Raw genomic sequence first — 20526 nt, forward strand, 5'->3', positions numbered from 1 at the left:
TGTGTTTTAACTAGGTTTTTTAAGAAAATTTATTACAAGATAACAAGTTTTCTAGACTTTTTAACCCATTTTCTTTGAAAAGTTCACAACCTTTTAGAAAACTTGACCAACTTGTTTAACACACAAACATTACTCGGTTTTAACAAGGAAAAGAGCCAAGGCTCTGATACCACTTGTAGGTCCACTAGCGGAGGATCTAGTTAACCGTATCCTTGTTATGCGACAAACACAGTTGTGCAGAATCCAACCGGTAAGTTAAACCGAGATCGAGAGACAAAATAAAGCAAAGAGAGGATAAAACGTTTAAAGCTTCAGATCTACTATTATGAACCACATAGTTTTGTTTACAAAGATTACAAACGATAATGCTCTCACAAACTCACTCTGTTCTCTGGTGTGTCTCACCTATTATGTCTCAGTCGCTGTTTATATAGGGGACCAGTCGACGAAATGCTTGGACCCGACGAAACCTCAAAGTCGACGAAACCTTGTAGAGTTTCGTCGACATGCATGCACAATTAACAGGTTTCGGCCCTAGTGAATTTAGGCCCATGTGATTTGATTGGCCCAAGAAGAGATTGGTCCAAAATACATGTACATGGACGTACATAAATTCTCAAATATGCAGATTGTAAGTTTAGTCAACCTTGTGACATCATCATGACATCATCATGATTAGTGGTGGCAAAGTGGGCAAGTTGGATGGGTTTGGGTAATGGGTCAAGATGGGTTTGGGTTAGGATGGGTATAGGTTAGGATGGGTATTTTAAAAAAAGGGTTGGATGGGTAATGGGTCAAGATGGGTTTAGGTTAGGGTGGGTTTAGGTTAAGATGGGTTCTAAAAAATAAAAAAAATTATAAAAAATGAAAAAAATTTAAAAAATCCAAAAAATTATAAAAAATCTAAAAAATCATAAAATTTCTAAAAAATAAAAAAAAAATCTAAATAATCAAAAAAATTCTTAAAAATCCTAAAAATTCTAAAAAAAATCTAAAAAATTCTAAAAAAAAATCCAAAAAAATCTAAAAAATCATAAGAATTCTAAAAAATCCAAAAAAGAAGAAAAATATCTCATCTTGCCAAGAATGCTTGACATAACCTCTCTCTTCTTCTTCGCCCTCTGATGGGTACCCGACTTTCTCTTAGCCACCTTGAGCGCACACTTGTCCTTTCCAACTTTCAGCAACTCAATAATCATCTTCTCATATCGTTAGTGCTGCATAATTGATAATGACACCAAAACAAAACAGTAATCCAAGTATCCAACATACAAAAATTTTACAGTGAATAAGTCAATACAAACTACATACAGTTAACATGTTTTAAGCTTTATTTAACTTAAATCCACCAAAGTTTTAGTTTTTAATTCTAAATTTCATGGAATCATAAATAAAAGGTAGAGAGTTTCAGTTTTAAATTCTAAATTGTATATAGCTTCACGTCCGCTTAAACCAAAAAAAAAACAGCTTGAATCACAACAGATATCATCAAATGTATAAACCAAATCTTTCTTATCATATCATACTCTCTTTATCAGAAAAAAAACAAGAAACTACAATGATTATAGCAACAAAGGCGATTGGATTCTTTGATCCACCTCTTCTCACTTTCACAACACCTGATCAAGAACACTAAAATGGCTTCACTGAGGTATTTCGTCGAACGGTTTGTAAGCAAGCAACTATGAAATATGGAACTTCAAAATAAAAACAACTGAACTTTCCAGTCCTCCAAACAACAAATTTGTCAAATTCATACACAATCCGGAACCAGCGGCAACAAATTGGAGAGATTTAAGCTACTAATTTACGGTAACAACAAACAGAAATTGGTAAACCTAACCGTATTGCGTTTGTACTGAAATTGGGGAGATTTAAGCTACTAATGTCGCAATCTTCAAACAGTTTTGAACGTTAGAACATAAACTGATTGCAATATCGTTCAATTCTCCAAACAATTTGTTGGAAATTTGATCCCACTGGAGGAATAACGCCACCGCATTAACGTTTCGCTGGCCGATTTTGCAATAGTGTTCGATTCTCAATCATTGTGCCTTGAAATTTGTTTTGCGTGATAGATCTGTTATCTACATTCTGTGTTTTGGACTTTTCAAGACCAGAATGTAATTACCCATCCTGACCTACCGTGTATTTTAAGTTGGCCCATCCTGACCCACTATTTTTTCTATTAAAATTTGTATATATCCATTTCAACCTGCTTAAGTATAGATGACAACCCAAAACAGCCCATGCCTTCTTTTTTAAAGTCCAAATCAGCCCAAATTTATGCTCATGGGTCAAAATTGACAGGTCTAATCATGAGATGTCATGGTGATGTGTCATCGGGAATAGGTTCGCGGCTCTCCGTGCTTCGCGTGTCGAACTCTGGGGCGCACGACGGAGGAATGTCGTGACGTCGGGCTTGAGCCGAACCTAACCAAGTCGACCCGAATCGAATCGAACCGAGTCGAGTCGCGTCCACATAAAGTGTACCAACAGTAACTAAAAACCCAATGTGGTTTACACCTTGCTACAAATCCTATTCGTTGAATGCACCATTGCACTGTTGGGGATAAAGTAATCTTCACAATTAGTTTTATATATGGTAAAAAAAGATTGTGTGATTTGGTCTTCTAAAGCGAATGGGGATCAAAGACGATATCACTATACATATGATGATGGAGTTGTTTAAGGAATGATTTTTCGAAAGAATCCCATAAATTTTTTTTATGGGCCACAAGAGTATATTGGTTGCAAAGTTTTGAGAGTCAAATTAGTCGAGATTGCATACTTGGTTCCACATTGATCGATTTATGATGGCATAATCTTTAATTGAATATACACTTATGCAATAAAACTAATAAAACCTACTTTTTATAAGATTCTGATTGTTCTACTTTCTATGGATTCAAACAGGAGGATTTGTTGGCATAAATTCAAATCATACGTTTTCTTCATCATAATCTATGCATGTATTTGACATATATTTATTACATTGTCCGTCACTCCTTTTGTATCTTGTTCATTTTTGGGAGTTAACAGCTTAAATCCTTGCATGTAATATTCCACAAGGAAAGACATGAAAACTAAAAGCAAAATCATTAAGAAAGTTGAAAGTGAACATAAATCACCAAAACAGATTTGATGGGATGGACTAAGATAGTTATTCGAAAGAACTTGTTTACTGCATTTGAATTTCATTCCCCCTTTACCACATAAACCAATATTTATTTTTTGATGTAGGTTTTAAACACAAACAAATTTAAGGAACTTACTTTTCTACACGAGTAAACAAAGAAGTTATCTAAATAAAAAAAAAATTAGTATCACTAGAGTTTTCATGCAAACTAAAACTTCATATCTTGTAAGAAACCAATTTTATTACTTTGTCTTTTCTTGGGTACCAAACAACACAAAATAATGATTTTTTCTTTCTGACATGGTACCCAAACAAGATAGAGAATGATAATGATCCATTCCTTTACCTCGTCCATTCCGTTGTCCATCCATTCTATTACGCCATACCAAACAGACCCTAAGAATGTAATCCCATATAACAAGGCACGCACTGTGGTAGTCAGGAGGGTGCAAAGCACCCGACGCCGAGCACAGGAACGGGACAAAGGACATCAAGAACACATTTATTATGAACGAACAATGACTTAGCCAAAGTTGACTTTTATGAAACAACCACCCATGTATGTTAACTCTCGCCTACCTAGGTTTGTTCACGTACAAAAAGATAGCTAGGTGAGAAAAAAATATTAGGATGTAAAATTACAACTGAAGATATGAACGATTACACTTAAAGAAATAAACGGAGGGGGTAGAGTGAAAATTAAAAAAATGGGCAAAAACTGTAAATTTTTGTTGGGTGACCCACTTATAAAAGCCTACTATCGTTGTTATTCTTTTGTTAGGTTTTATTCTGCCGTCAGACAATTAGCTAGATGGCCGCATTATGGTCCGTGTTTGATGAAATCGAGCCCAGTGATATCGCAAAATCATCTGTGAGTTGTATCGTCCGTCATCAGTTTTTGCCTTCCGAGTTTTTCATGAGTGATAATAGATCTCATTGTGCAGGGTGATGAAGAAACATCGTTGACTGCTTATAGGATTTCGGAGGACGATCTCATCTCAGGTAACTGTTTATCGATTAAATTTTGTATTCGTCTTAAATCTGTTGCAAATTTAGCACGTTTTCTATAAAAATTTTGGGCCGATTTTGTGGATCTACGATTTACCATATATCTTTGATTTTGAGGGTTTTTTTTTTTTTTTTTTTTTTTTTTATGTGAATTGCGGATCTTACTGATCATATTCCTCTTGATTTTGAATATCACACGCATTGTATAATGAAAATTAGACGAAGATAATTTTTTAACACAATTAAGTTTGTATATAATAGAATCTAAAATTAAAGGTCATTGTTAGGGATTGATTGAGTCAACAAGATGTCAAAATATTTATACTGAATCTGGTTTGGTATCTTTGTATAATATTTTGGTAAAATCAATCATGATTTATTATTGCCCTTTATTTTTCATATCAGTCTTTTTGAGTTTCTGGAAGGTGTGGATCGTGAATTCAAAAAACTTGCACTCTTTTGTGAAAAGATATATGGCAGGTAACGAAACCGAGTCATGCCATTATATGTGAACGATGAGAGCTTTGGTGTGGAGACCACAAACTCTTCTGTTTTAAGAGACGAACATGTAGATTCAACTTTTTTTACTTCTTAATGGTGTTCTGGTCTTGATAGTAAGGTCTTCTTTTCCTTTGCCAATGGCTACGGCTTGTACAAGAAGATCGAGGCCCATCATATCCCTTAAAGTGAACACATACTTCTCAAACAAAAGTTTTCCCTCCTCAAACATTTTAATTACCTGCAAGAAACCATACATTAATAACCCATTGTTGTAGGTATAGAATAGTCAATAGTAAACAAAGTACCTGAGTCAAACTAACTTTACACTCATCGGTCACATTAGAAAGCAATCGAGACAAAAGCTCGTGCAGCCTCCACCCTCTGAAAATCTTTTTTCCAGGAAGAGACTTTTTAATTCTTTTTTTTTTTAATTCTATAAAACTTCCCATAGTAATACCATATAACATTTGGCATATCTTTATCCCCCATGAACTTGTTCACAACGCGAAGATTCTTGCCGAATATATATAAACCAAGAATAAAACTATCATGTTCAATCGCGCTCCAACATTCTTCACTTGATGAACAAGGAACTGAAACCAAACCGTTGTTTGTTTCACAACCTACATTACAAAACTCACCCTTTCTCCCCATTTCCAACCAAACCCTTCACCTTTCTCACGGATTCTCCCCCAAATCGGTTCATTCTCATCAGTTTCACCAAATTCTCCTCTAAATCGGTTAGTAAAGTTTGTTTTGAGTTGAATTTCTTCTTTATTTTGTTACATATTTTGTTAATTTCTTGATTTTTTGTGTATATATGTGTGTATGCTAGATAAATCCGCCCACCCACCACGTCTTCGATCCAGACGAAGTCACTTCGAGTTGAAATGAAGTCACGGATCAAGGCGACGGACACGAAGACAATGGCGGTGATGATAACATGATGTAGTTTTACACGTTTTATGCAATGTTATGATGTTAATATGTGAATTAAATGAATAACTTTTAAGTAGTTTTAGGATGTTTATATAATTATTATGTTTATGTAGTTTGTTGTGAGTGGCGAAGAAAAACTGGAAATTGGCAGGCTTTGTGTATCGTTGAAAACCGGAAATTATTGTAAATGAAAAAAAAAAAAAAAATTTTAAATGGACTTTTAGCGGAGATTTTGTCGCTACTAATGATCAGATTCTTTACCGACGTAGGTCTATTGTGACGACGTGTCGTCGCTAGTGGTTGTACACCTTTAGCGACGATAAGAATTTTTAGCGGTGACAAATGGATCAATACTGACGACCTTAAAAGTATTAGTGGCGAGGATTAGTAACTTTAGCTTTAGCGGCGACTATTGCCTCTTTTCTTGTAGTGTAGTGATATAATGATGGCGGCTCTCCAGAATCACAGAAACATTGATTTGAGTGGTTCCACAAATGGATTGGGTTGGGAAGGATTGTCAACTTCCTATAGCTAATGAAATCCTTTTGGGATTCATCCAAATTTTCATAATTAGTAACTCAAAACCCAATGTGGTTTACACCTTGCTACAAATCCTATTCATTGAATGCACCATTGCACCGTTGGGGATAAAGTAATTCACAACTAGTTATATATATGATTGAAAAGGAATGTGTGATTTAGTTTTCTAAAGCGAATGAGGATCAAAGACGGTATCACTATACATAAGATGATGGAGTTGTTTAAGGAATCATTTTTCGAAAGAATCCCATAATTTTTTTTTATGGGCCACAAGAGTAATATTGGTTGCAAAGATTTAAGAGTCAAATTAGTCGAGATGCATACCTGGTTCCACACTGATCGATTTACCATGGCATAATCTTTAATTGAATATACACTTATGCAATAAAGCTAATAAAATCTACCTTTTATAAGATTCTGATTGTTCTACTTTCTATGGATTCAAATGGGAGGATTTGTTGGCATAAATTCAAATCATACGTTTTATTTATCATAATCTAGCATGTATTTGACATATATTTATTACAATGTCCATCACTCCTTTTGTATCTTGTTCTTTTAAGGGAGTTAACAGCTTAAATTTTGCATGTAATATTGAGGGGGGGGGGGGTTAGTGCACGGTCCTCCCAACCACCGGACTGATCCCACTCCGGGAGCCGCTACCCGACCAAGCTAGCTTCACGGTGAATTGCCCTTGCTGAGTTCTTATCCTGGGCGACATATGCCACTCCCAAGACTACCCGGTACCTCTGAGAAGAGGTGGGTGTCGGTGGCCAACTGGGCTACCCCAGTTGGTTTGCATGTAATATTCCACAAGGCAAGACATGAAAATTGAAAGCAAAATCATTAAGAACGTAGAAAGTGAACATAAATCACCAAAACAGATTTGATGGGATGGACAAAGATAATTATTCGAAAGAACTTGTTTGGATATTACTATCTTCACTGCGTTTGAATTTCATTCCCCTTTTACCACATAATTAAACCAATAAACAAATTTACGAGAACTTACTTCTCTACATGAGTAACCAAAGAAGTTATCTAAATTAAAAAAAAAAAAACATGTATCACTAGAGTTTTCATGCAAACTAAAACCTCATATCTTGTAAGAAACCGAGTCATGCCGTTATATGTGAACGATGAGAGCTTTGGTGCGGAGACCACAAACTCATTAGGAAGTTGCAATGTGAATGTAACACGTTGAAATTTACAGAGTGGTCAGAGTCGGAAAATCCCAAGTCAAACATGGGACTTATCTTAAGCCCAAATCAATGCTCAAAAAGAAGTGTTCAAGATATGAAGATCTAAACAAAGATATATCAGATCCCCCACATTTTGTTAGCGTATCATCCAAAATTCAATCCTTTGCTTTGGCGTCCAATGTGACATTGCATAGACTATGACCATGCATTGATAGAAATTGGTGCTCATAATTGGGAAATTTAGAGCCACTTGCCTATCAAGGAGATGGACTGATCTCAAAGTTCAAAGGGTGGTGAGATTTCCATTCCAGCTCATATATAGAAGACTACTTTGAACAACAGATCTAGTATTTTTATGAATGAACAAATGTAGCTAATGTAGCAGTGCTAGACCTTCCAAATCCGGCCCCAGGGTCACCTTGGATTGACTTTTCTTTATTAGATTCTCAAGAGTTTTATGCCTTTACCAGTATCATACATTTTTTAGATAAAAATTGTTCCATTGTCTGTTCTTCTTATGCACCTCCAGGGGGATTTTTTACATATACATGATTTTGTTCTTTAAAATGATATAATGTACATTTCAATGTAAATTGTACTACGACTAAAAAAACATTTCTAAAATTTATAGTATGCAATCTCGTCTAATTTTTCAAATCTGTAACGTGACCACGTATAAGGATAGCCTGTGTAACTTGATAAAAGAAAACGTGTCCTTTAAATTTATTGTTGGTTAATCTCTGATCTTTTTAGTTTAAGTAAACTTAGTTAGAAACTCTGTTAGTGTAGTTATTGCCTAAATTGTAATTGCGTTTAAGTTTTTGTCAAAAATGTAAGTAGGTACATTAGATTGAAGTGATGCGTTGCATCTGGTTGTTTAACGTCGTGATGTTAGACGGTCATATCCTCAGTTATTTGTAATCAACAATCCAGTACACAGAGATTGATAAAGTGAAGCGTTTCATTCAATCCATTGTTGTAAATACAAATTGTTGTTTGTTTAAGCGACCTGATTATAGCCTTCAAATTGATACCAGAGCAAGGCACAAAGAACACAACTGATTCTCTATCTTTGATTTTTTGTTGGATATCAAAATACTCACACACGCATACAACCAATAAACACTTTATCAAAAATGATAGAATGGATATCGAATAATAATATCTTGGTGTCTTCCATGGTTGCAGGAAGTTACACTTATATACAACAACAACAACAACAACCATACCCAGTAAATCCCACAAATAGCAAAGCTACTTATAGGGTCTAGGGAGGGTGGGATGTAGACTGACCTTGCCTCTATCCCTAGTGATAGAGAGGCTGCTTCCAGAGAGACCCTCAGCTCAAGTTACACTTATATACAAGGTTGTTAATGGCGGTTAATTGGCGGAAAACTAAAACCATTAAACGGTAGCAAGCAATTAAACTGCCAGTAACTTCCAAACTAATGTTAACACTAACCTAAGACAATGCTCTATACATAAAACATACACTTATATTGCCATAAAACACAATCAAGTTTATAATACTAATAATTTTTACTAACCCAAAATTGAAACCCTAAATAACAGTAAAACCCAAGCGAAAAATCTGTCACTAAAATCAGAATCGGTTTAATGACCGTTGAATACCAAATCGAAGATTGCAAACCGGAGAAAAAGAGATAAACCTCTGCAGATTTCTTTGGTAACCTCAACGAATCAAATTCCAAATCCGTAACAGAGTTTCAATCAAAATCAAAATTTGCGATTAACAGAGGAAACAAAGAAATGCCACACCAAAACAGGTATACATGTCCGGCACTAGCCGTTCCTCAAGAGAAGCCATAATATTTGAAGAGTGCTCAACCCTAAGACAGGATTGCCCATAGGTTTCATTAATTGAGAAATCAGAGATGTGTGATACGAAGAAGAAACACAAAAGATTGTGTCTGTTTGTGAACACGTTGACCCAATATTTTTATGCTTTTAATGATATCATACATTTTTCAGTTTATAAGCGTTTTATTGTGTCTGTTTATGGAATTTCGGAAGACAATCTCAGGTAAATACTAAGATAAATTGCAAGTGTCGTTTTTTATGTAGATATTCAGCCGATTTTGTTGTTTTACGTTGTTGACTGTTTGCGGCGGGTGTCTGGCTGATATCATATTCAATATGATGTCTATTATCACAGTAAGGGTCTAGTGTGTCCGATGTTCCTATTGAGGTGTCATCCTTTTTGGCTAGAAATTATCACAGTAAAGTGAATTGTGTTATCAAAAACACTTATGTATTGACCGGCATAAAAAAAACATGTTTAAATGACCCATTTCCGAAATCTTTGAGTCGGGATTCTTGTTAAATAGTTGTGAGCAAATAAGTTTACTCTACGAATTAGAGCCGTACACCAAAGAAACACTTGTTCCTGTTCGAATGGCTCTTTCTATATCTATTTATATGTTCATTTGTTAAATTGATTCTAAAGGGAATGAACACACAACAAAGGATGAAGAGGCAAATTTATGTTGGTGCACTTGTGTCTGTACTTTGTCTGTATTCGGTCACGTTATAAACGATGTCCTTGTTAGTCATGTAAGTTTGACCAAGTCAACTGTCCTCCTAGTTTGACTTGGCCAAACAGTTAGAAATATGGTTGTCTTTTGTCTAGCTCGAAGGATGCTCATCGAAGGATAATGTTGATCCTTCGATGAACTCGAAAGATGAACCTTCGATGGATGATTCGATAGATCATCCTTCGAGGTTAATGCAGATCCTTCGAAGACTTTGTAGTCGATAGATGATCCTTCGACCATCTATCGAATCCTTCGGACAAGACAATCTGTGCTGGGTATATATATACCCATGCAGTGTGTGTTAGAAGACAGACTTGATAATAGATGCACACATAGAGAGATAGAAAGTTGAGAGCATTCTGTCCGAAACACACACACACCTTGAGAGTTTGCAAAACTGATTTGTAAACATTGTGCTTGTAACCGGAACCTTCATTCGTATTAATACAAGTGGTGTTAATCGGTGAACCTTTGTGTGTTTGTGTTTATACTTGTTTCATCTCGGTTTGCTTGCTAGCTTGGATTCCGCACTCGCTAGTGGGTTTGTATAACAAGGTTTAGGTTCGTCATCCTCCGAGAGGGACCTACAAGTGGTATCAGAGCCGTGGCTCTTTACCTTGTTTAAAACCGGGTTTGTTCAAGTTCTTGGTGTGTTTGGACACTTGGTTTAGCACCCGTTTTTGGTGGTTTTCTTGCATTTTTAAACTGAAAAACGCGTTCTAAACCTTTCGGGAGTGTTCAAGGTTGGGTTGGGTAACTTAAAAACCTGTTTTTAAGTAACTTGGTGTTCTCCGGCCATATTTCCGGTTATCTCCGGTGACCAGACTTTCTAGATAAGGTTTGCCATTTTAGGCATAGTTTATTTGAAAGTCAAAAAGTTGGTGAAAAGTCGTGTGCAGAACATCCCTTCTGCCGAAAGTTGGTACACCAACCAATCACCTTTCTCACCAACCTGTCACCTTTTTGTCAGTTGTGTCAGTGTGATCGAAGGATATCCTTCGAAGTCGAAAGACCATCTTTCGATCAAGGAAGGCTCGATAGATAATCATCTTTCGACCCATCTTTCGAAGTCAGAGATCTATCCTTCGATCCAGGGAATCTTTTTGAAAGATAGTTATTCGAAAGATAAGGATCTTTCAAATTGTGAATCTTTCGAAATAATTGCTCGAAAGATAAGGATCTTTCAAACCGTGAATCTTTCGAGATAACTGCTCGAAAGATAAGGATCTGTCAATTGTGAATCTTTCGAAGTCTTTGCTCGAAACTCAACAGTGATCTTTCGAACACTGTTGATCCTTCGAACAAATCTTGATCTTTCGAACAGGGTTGTATCTTTCAAATGCTTGTCTGTTTGAATTTAACAGTTTGTGTTTGTGTAGATCTTCAATTAGTATTTCACCAAAATGAGTTGTACAAGTCCTTGGGATTGGAGTTTGGACTCACAATCTAGTCAAGAACTAACTTCTGCTGCAGCTTGGGCGAAAAGTATGTTTCCACCGCCATCAATCAGTCCAAGTCAATGGGCTTTGGTATCCAATCAAAGTCAAAGCATTCAAAACCTCTTGATTAGTGAAAGCGAAACAGGCAGCAACAATCGTCCACCAAAGTTGAATCATATGAACGACTTTCCATCTTGGAAAAACCGCTTTCACACGTATGTTCAAGGGCAAAGCACCGATCTTTGGACGTGTTTCATCAATGCATTCAATGCTAATCTTGAGGTTGCGGCGTCCACTTCAGAAGGTTATGCCAATATGCTCGAAAACGACAAGAAGGCTTATGAATTGGAGAAAAAGGCCTTTGCTACACTTACACAAGCACTCAACAAAGATATCTATCATCAGTTCTCCTACTGCAAGACCACGAAAACATTGTGGGATGCCTTAGTTGCTAGAGGAGAAGGCAATGCAGCTACTCGAAAGTCTCGTCATGATTTGTTGAAGAAAGAGTTTGAATCGTTTCATTTTTTGGAAAACGAAACTCTAAATGATATGACAACATGGTTCTATCATCTGATTAGTGAAATGTGTGCTTATGGGGTTGTATCTTGTAGGTCCCTTGTCGGAAGATGACGAACCTAAACCTTGTTATACTAACCCACTAGCGAGTGCGGAATCCAAGCTAGCAAGCAAACCGGGATGAGACAAGTATAAACACAAACACACACGGGTTCACCGATTAACACAACTTGTATTAATGCAAATGAAGGTTTCGGTTACAAGCACAATGTTTACAAATCTAACTTGTAAACTCTCAAAGTGTGTGTGTGAGTTTTGGACAGAATGCTCTCAAAGCTATCTCTCGGATGTGTGTGAATCTGTCTAAGTGTCTGTCTCTCTGTCTCTGAAGAACTCAACACACTGCATGGGTATTTATACCCAGCCCATGATGTCTGGTCCGAAGGATCCAATAGATGGTCCGAAGGATCATCTATCGATGACAAGGTATTCGAAGGATCAGCAGTGACCTCGAGAGATCACCTTTCGAGGTCTATCATTCGAAGCCTATCTTTCGATGCCATCGAAGGATCTACAATATCCTTCGATGAGCTATCCTTCGACACAGAACATCCTTCAATATTTACCAACTGTTGTCCAAGTCAAACCGGAGGATGGTTGACTTGGTCAACTTACAACACTAATCAGGACATCGTTTATATCGTGACCGAATACAGACAAAGTACAGACACAAGTGCACCAACAAACTCCCCCTTGGCTGTAGCTTTGTCTTTATCTTCTATAGTTGTAGACTCGTCTCGAACTTCGATGGTCTTTGATCTTCGAGTTCTCAAAACTCTGATGTCCTTTCAAGTCGTCATTGTCGGAGGATCTTCAAAGTCTTCACGTATTTGAGGCAGAGAGTGTATCAACAAACTACCCGTATCATGTAGGAAGTGTGTTGACAAACTCCCCCTTGGCATAAGCTCCCCCTTGAGTTATGCTCGTGAATGACTTGGTCTTTATGAAGTGAGATCCTTGTGGTGTTGATGATGGCCAGCGGCAACTCGATCATCTTCATCTTTTGAGCGCCTTCTCGTCGTGTCTTTATTCCAAAGCGTGTCATCGACCATGTTCTCCTAGCCTTTAGAATCTGCACATGCAAGAAATCTAAACGCATAATGAGAACAACTGCTTGGAATATGGTAAACATAAACACATGACACGCGTATGACCATGTCATCATCAAACACCGTCCGACAGTTTGAAAGTTTAATAAATTTGTCAATTTTAAATTCTAACTTTCAAAATCTGCAAATTTTGACCGTTTATGAAGATTTAGTCAATTCGGTTTTCAGTCAGGTTTCAGGTAACAAAGACTTGAGTTCCAACATCGTACGATCGAAAATAAAGCAGAAATAAAATCTTTTTGGCTTTTATAAAGTTTATATTAAAACACGCCTAAAATCTTTTTGGTATTTTGAAATTAAAAGACAACAATTTAAAATCCTTTGAGTGTTATCAAACGACATCACCGCTAATGTCGTGCTGATATGCACCAAACGACGAAACTGTTTAAAAGAAGACAATAAAGGTTAAGCAGTAAATAAATATATACAGACATTCTTTTTGCGAGTTTCGAGGGTAAGAGAATCATATCAGTGTACGGTCATGCCAAAACACTCTTGTTGTTCAGTTAGTTAACATTAAGATAAGCATTCTATAACAATTATCGGTATTGTTGTCCACTTAAGCTCAACTTATCAGATGTAATCATGGCGAGGGGATACGTTAATGTATGATTTATACTTACCGACCGGTGTTCATCCACATCACGACACATTCCCGTATCAAGGTATGCACGAGAGTTCATCTTACCGGTGAGTATACCGATTATCATCTGTTTGACCGTATAAAATGTGAGATACTCACTTATTTTGATTTGAAAACAAGTCCTATGTGATATAATCACTTATTGATGAGGAACTTGATTTTCATATGCATGAGGGCACAGGTGCAAGTCCGTGAACAGGTCAGTACTTCCGTACAGCAGAGAGAGGAACTTGACACCCGGATAAATGTGATATTTTATCACTTATTTGATTTGGACATGTGATTGTTTATCACTTATTGAGGTCGAATGCAATATGTATTATGTACACGTATGTATAGTATCATGGAAGATCTAGACTTGCGTCCCCGTTATTTTTCGGTAAAAGATACAACCATGATATCCAGATGATAAGCAGCATAAAGACCGAATATCTCAGAACCTCGGCAATCTATCAAACGAAATTTCGGTACTAAGACCATATGCCAATGAATGGTTCCCACCTGGTCTTCAGTCGATTAAGATTTATATCACCCTGCACACTTTAAAATGATTGTGAGCCTACCGATACATCTTATATAGAGCTGCTTATCGTTTTTCATTTAAAGTTTAAAGAGGTTTGGATAGACCACTGATGTACTATCATTTTCTCTTTTGCTCGCCAGGAAACTCATTTTTGCTTTTCTATTGTTTTTGTGTTTTTGAAATTTTTCGATGTTTTTGGATTTTCATATTTTTTGAATTTACTCCCCTAAAATCAATAAACTAAGATAAATTTAAAAAACAGATATTTACAAAAATGATTTTCCGATGTTGGTTTTACTCTTGCTTGACCTTAATGCCATTTACCAATAATAAAAAGTCAAATCTTGATTTGTCAAATGCTTTGGTAGATAAGTCGGCACGTTGGTCATCGGTGTGGACCTTAACAACATCGATTAGCCTTTTCTCAAAGCAATCACGTATGAAGTGATATTTGATTTCGATGTGTTTGGTCTTTGTGTGCTGCACAGGATTTCTAGTGATATCTAAAGCAGCAGAATTATCAACGTAAATAGGAGTAGTTAGGAATTCAAAACCGTAGTCCCGCATTTGTTGTTGGATCCAAAGAACTTGGGAGCCACAACTTGAGGCAGCAATGTATTCAGCTTCGCATGTTGATGTAGCGACACATGTCTGCTTCTTGCACTGCCATGTGACTAGGCGATTTCCTAAAAACTGACATCCAGCCGTTGTGGATTTACCGTCGATTTTGCATCCGCCAAAATCAGAATCACTGAAAGCTACCAATTCAAAGTTATTATCCCTAGGGTACCACAGACCGGTGTCAGGGTACGCCTTCAAATAACAAAAAATCCTTTTAACAGCAGCAAGATGTGAGGCCTTCGGGTTAACTTGATATCTAGCAAGCAGGCACGTTGGGTACATTATGTCTGGCCTTGATGCTGTGAGGTACATAAGAGATCCAATCATTGCGCGATAGTTTGAAGGGCTAACAGCTTCTCCCTTCAAATCTGGAGTAATTCCGTGATTAGTTGGCAATGGGGTACCAATGGGCGTTGCATCAGACATCTGGAACCGGCTCAAGATGTCACCAACATATTTAGTCTGATGGATGAATATCCCAGACTCAGTTTGTTGTACTTGTAGGCCCAAGAAGAAGGTCATTTCTCCCATAGCACTCATCTCGAATTTATCCTGCATAATGCGCTCGAATTCCCTACACAAGACATCATTAGTAGAACCAAAAATAATATCATCAACGTATACCTGTACCAGAAGAAGATCTCCATCTTGTTCTTTGATGAAAAGAGTACAGTCGATAAGACCTCTTCGAAAACCGTTCTCCAACAGATAGTGAGATAAGGTTGCATACCAAGCTCGCGGTGCTTGATGAAGACCATAGAGAGCTTTGTTGAGCAACCAAACCCGATCGGGATGGATAGGATCTTCAAAACCTGGAGGCTGTTCGACGTACACCTCTTCTTCAACCACACCATGTAAGAATGCACTTTTCACGTCCATCTGATAAACCTTGAATCCTTTGAAGGATGCATAGGCTAGAAAGATTCGAATTGCTTCGAGACGTGCCACTGGTGCATACACTTCGTTGTAGTCGATCCCTTCAATCTGACGAAAACCTTGAACGACTAAACGTGCTTTGTTTCGGATAACAACTCCACGGTCATCCTTTTTGCATTTGAAAACCCAACGGGTACCGATCTTCTTGTATCCAGCAGGTTTCTCTACGAGTTTCCAGACACCCAGCTTCTGGAATTGTTGCAGCTCTTCCTGCATTGCTTCAACCCAAGCATTATCTTTCAAGGCTTCTTTCCACGTTCTTGGTTCTTCCTGTGAGACATAACACGCGAAGGACCAATCGTTTTGTTTCCCGGATTCTCGAATAGCTGCATACAAGCCTGCATTGTTGTTGTTTCGCAACATGTTTCTTGTTTGAACGCCACTTTGCACATTTCCAATGATGTTTTGTTGAGGATGGGTATTATGAATCCTTGTTTCTGGATTATCTGGAACTGGAACATTTATACCCAGGGTGTTGAGATTAAGATCAACAACCAATTCAAGGCCCGGAATTGACGAAGAGGATGATGCAGTAGCCTCAGCTGTTCTATGGGCATCCACTGGAGGAGTACCCTCTGAAATACCATGAACTGCTGTTGTTGGGGCTTCTTGATCTGCATCCACAAATTCATCATCCTCTGAAGATTCGTTCAATTCGTTTGCATCATGAAAATCCTCATTGTTGAAAGTATTATTGTTCACCGAAGACGATGGTTCTTGATTAACAAGAATTGGACGAACCACCGGTGAAACTGTTGCATTGTCACTCTCGAAAAACATCCTAGCCGCAGCATTTTCTTCAACGGCTTCAACATTGATCGAATTGAAGAAGTCATCGTACTCAAACATCCAAGGTTGACCCGGATTTTTGACTGGCAAAGTGTGCCTTTGTACTCTGACCTCAGACCATTCCTCAACCCTTTTAGTCTCTAGATTCCAGACTCGTAAGTTAGGGGTGGCATACCCATGAAAGTATCCATCAATTGCTTTTGCCCCAAACTTTCCATTAGGATCGATGATTGTGCATGGAGCTCTAAACGGTTCTAGATAAGACAAATCTGGTTTCCGTTTTTGAAGAAGCTCAAAGCAGGTCTTGTTGTGCCTTTTGACTGTAAGGACTCGGTTCAATGTGTAACATGCAGAGGCCACAGCTTCAGTCCAGAATGGAATGGGCAACTGTGACTCTACCAACATTGTCCTAGCAGTCTCGATCAATGTGCGGTTCTTACGTTCAGCGACACCATTCTGTTGAGGAGTATAGGCTGCACTAAACTCATGAAGAATACCCTTTGAAGTGCAGAACTCCGCCATGGAATGATTTTTAAATTCAGTACCATTGTCGCTACGTATCCGTCTAACCTTCAACTTATACAAATTCTCAATCTGAATGATCAAGTTTTTGATGATGCCAAAGGTTTCACTCTTGTGTGCCATGAACGCCACCCAGGAAAATCTTGAATAGTCATCTGTAATCACGAGGCAGTATTGATCACCTCGAAAACTCTTGTGCTTGACAGGACCGAACAAATCCATGTGCAAACGTTCAAGAGGAACTGCCACCGTGTTGATTTTCTTTGTAGGGTGCTTCTTCTTTGTTTGCTTTCCTTTCTGGCACGAAACACAGACGTCTTGAAGATGGAAATTTTTGAGGGGAACACCATTCACCAATTCATTTGAAACCAAATGATTCATTTTGCGTAAGTGAATGTGACCCATTCGTCTGTGCCAAGAGATAGTGTCTTTTTCTGTGGCTTTGGAAACGAAACAAGTTGCTTGTGCAGACGTAGTAATAGCCTGGCTCATGTCAAGAACGTACAAATCATTTATCCTTGGAGCCGACAAGAGAATCCATTCTTTTGGAATTTTGAAGCCGGGCTTCAGCACATAACATCCATTAGCATCAAAGTGTACTGAGAACTGCTTGTCACAGATTTGAGAAACACTAAGAAGATTGTGATCAAGTTGTTGCACAAAGTTGATCTTGTCAAAGCTGACAATCCCGTTAGATATCATTCCTTCTCCCGTTATATATCCACCTTTATCTCCAGCAAAAGCAACATAACCTCCTCTAATAGATTTAACGTCGTAGAGAAGCTTCATGTCGCCTGTCATGTGCCTGGATGCCCCACTATCAACAATCCAATGACTACTGATAGTTCCTCCTGAAGCACCCTGCACATGAACTCAAATGAATTAGTTGGAGATGGGGACCCAAGCCATTGTGGTCTTGGGTCTTCCATTTTCATCAATGACAATAACTTCTTGTCTTTGATGGTTGGTGAATTGTGATGGTCCCCCTGATTCAGTAACCGATTTTGGTTTCCATGTCTGTTTTGTTTTACGAGTGTCTTTCTTTAAAATTTTAACTTCTTGATTGTTTGAAGTTTTGGAATTTTCTGGTTTTACAACAACAGATTGTTTTTGAACCACATCAGTTTTAATTGCTTTTTCAACCTTCTTGACCTGTTGGCGTTTCTGTTTCTTTTCCCTTTCTTTTACAAGTCGGGGATCTTGTTTTGTGGAAACAGATGGCTTACGGTCAGTCTTGCCACGGGGATCATCAACCTTTTCTTTTTGTTTATGAAGATATGGGCAATTTCGAATTATATGCCCAATGGTTCCACACTCAAAACATGATCTTCGTTCTAGAAACCCCGAAGTATCATGTGATCGCTTAGCCGATGATGTTGAACCTTGTGAACCCGAGGTACTAGGCTTAGAACTGCTTGGTTCATTTCTTTTCTCGACAATAGCTTTCTTGACAAAATCTAAGTTAGATTGATTTTCAAACTTTTCAATTTTGTCCGTTCCCGTCGATTTCACAAAGTTAACCTTTTTCTTTTTCTTTTGGTTCGGCTTCTTGTCAGCTTGAGCCGGTGTTTTACCTTTGGGTTTGGTGTGATTTTGCTGTGTTGGCACTGTTGGTAATTTCTTGTTGCCCAATTGCTTTCGGATTTCAGCTTTTGGGATAGGAGGACACTGTGTAACTGTAACTTTAGGTCCTGCCTTTCCCAAGAACTTACTCGTCGAATTCTCAAAGACTTTACAGATTAAGGATTGATTAACATTCTTAATAGGAAAATCTTTGTCTGAGTAAATTTTATCATCACCAACTAGAGTGTACAGCAAATTCACACTTTCCGGCTCTTCTGCAGATGAGGACTCAGTTGCAACAGTCTTAGCGGGTTGTACAGGGGGATCACATAGAATGTGATTCTCGAGAGGTATGTCCTCATTTTTGGTTACCGCATCAGACTTTGCTGGGACAGTATCATCAGATTCATCATCAGAAGAATCAGCATCCTCAATCACAACTGGAGGATCTTGATTTTGTTCAGCACTTACAAATGTATCTGCTGACACATCTGAATCTGAGGATACTTCCTTTTGGTATCCGAGTCCTGCAGCAAACTCTTTCACATCTAGAGGCACAGATGGTTCAAAGAACACCCTGTCCTCTTCATCAGGCATGGCATCATAATTGTGTCTAACTGGTGGTGGACATTTCTTGTAGCCAATGCATGTGACATCTCTCTTTTCCTTCTGAACATCAATGATGTGATCTAACACATAGCTAGAGCTCAAATAACTGTCTAGCTTGAGTTGGATCGCATCACTTTCGGTTTTCACACAAGCCATCTCTTTTTGCATAATCTCAAGGCGAGATATATACAAATTAATATCAGTTTGTTTTCTTGAAACCATTTTAGTCAGTTCAGTTTTATCTTTCTTTAAAGTGTCAATTACTGACTTAAATTCTTTTTCATGGTTTTCATAAAACATGTTGGCTTCTGTGCATTTTGAGAGATCCACAGTCAACTTCTGATTGTGGATGAATGTCACATCATATTTCTCTTGCAAAGCCTCATGCTTACTTTGCAAGTCACACCACTCAGCACTCAAGGAACTATGTTTGTCTTGCAAGTCAAACAAACTAGCTTGTAAAGCATCATGTTTGGCTTGCAACTCAGACATGTTTCCTTCTAAGTCAGCACACCTAGCATGCAATCTATCACATTCATCACAGTTAATAGCAGTGGGTTCATCGACACATACCTGACTTGATGAACCGTCGACATTAGCCATAAAGGCTGAATGGAGAGAAGACGAAGTAAAAGCAGCTTGATCCACCAGAATAGATCTTCTTTGAGTTTCTGCTGCAGCTTCTCCCAAAAGTTCATCAATATCTGCATCGATTGCTGCATTTGATGTCTCACCCACATGATCATCACCAGAATTGGATGATTCTTCATCAACACTCCTGCTGTACCCGGAAGAGTCTTCATCTTCAGACGATTCACTACCATTGGCAGAAGATTCTCCACCACTGGTGTGAACTAGCTCCTTCACAATCTGAGCAAAACATGCTGTTCCATCGGGAGCATCACCACCCAACTGGATTGACCAGTCACAACCTTCATCCACCTGAACTGCAAGTGCCCGGTTGGTTTGGTTGTTGACAGGCACCAAAGTACGCTCATTGTTTCTGTTCTGCTGATTGCCTTGGTTTCTGAAGGGGTTTTGATTCCCGTGCTGGGCTGGCTTTGTACATTCCCTCTTAAAGTGACCCCGTTCACCACAGTTGAAGCACTTAACAGCTTGTTTATCGAACCCATACTTGGTGTCTCTCTTACTTTCCAAGCTGGTTCTTCCAGTACTTTCCATCCAATCCTTTGCTCTTCTCACAGCACTCGCAAAGGCCCACTTGATATCCATCAAGTCCATCTCTTCTTTATCAATCTGCCGGTAGTCTTCTTGTGTCAGATTAATATTGCCAATCTGACCTTCTATC

At 38.1% G+C, this 20526-nt stretch overlaps 1 long non-coding RNA gene and 1 pseudogene across 1 annotated transcript; both read left to right on the top strand.

Annotated features, from left to right (window-relative positions):
• Nucleotides 1-3920: 3920 nt before the first annotated feature.
• LOC110897417 lies at nt 3921-5699 on the top strand. The gene is made up of 4 exons (XR_002568619.2): nt 3921-4010; nt 4084-4141; nt 4617-5388; nt 5484-5699. It is a non-coding gene; the product is annotated as an uncharacterized LOC110897417 (long non-coding RNA).
• Nucleotides 5700-6032: 333 nt separating this feature from the next.
• Nucleotides 6033-20526, top strand: part of LOC110900429 — a 39208-nt pseudogene continuing 24714 nt past the window's right edge.

This window comes from Helianthus annuus, chromosome 13 (genome assembly GCF_002127325.2).
Source record: "Helianthus annuus cultivar XRQ/B chromosome 13, HanXRQr2.0-SUNRISE, whole genome shotgun sequence".
Classification (NCBI taxonomy): domain Eukaryota; kingdom Viridiplantae; phylum Streptophyta; class Magnoliopsida; order Asterales; family Asteraceae; genus Helianthus; species Helianthus annuus.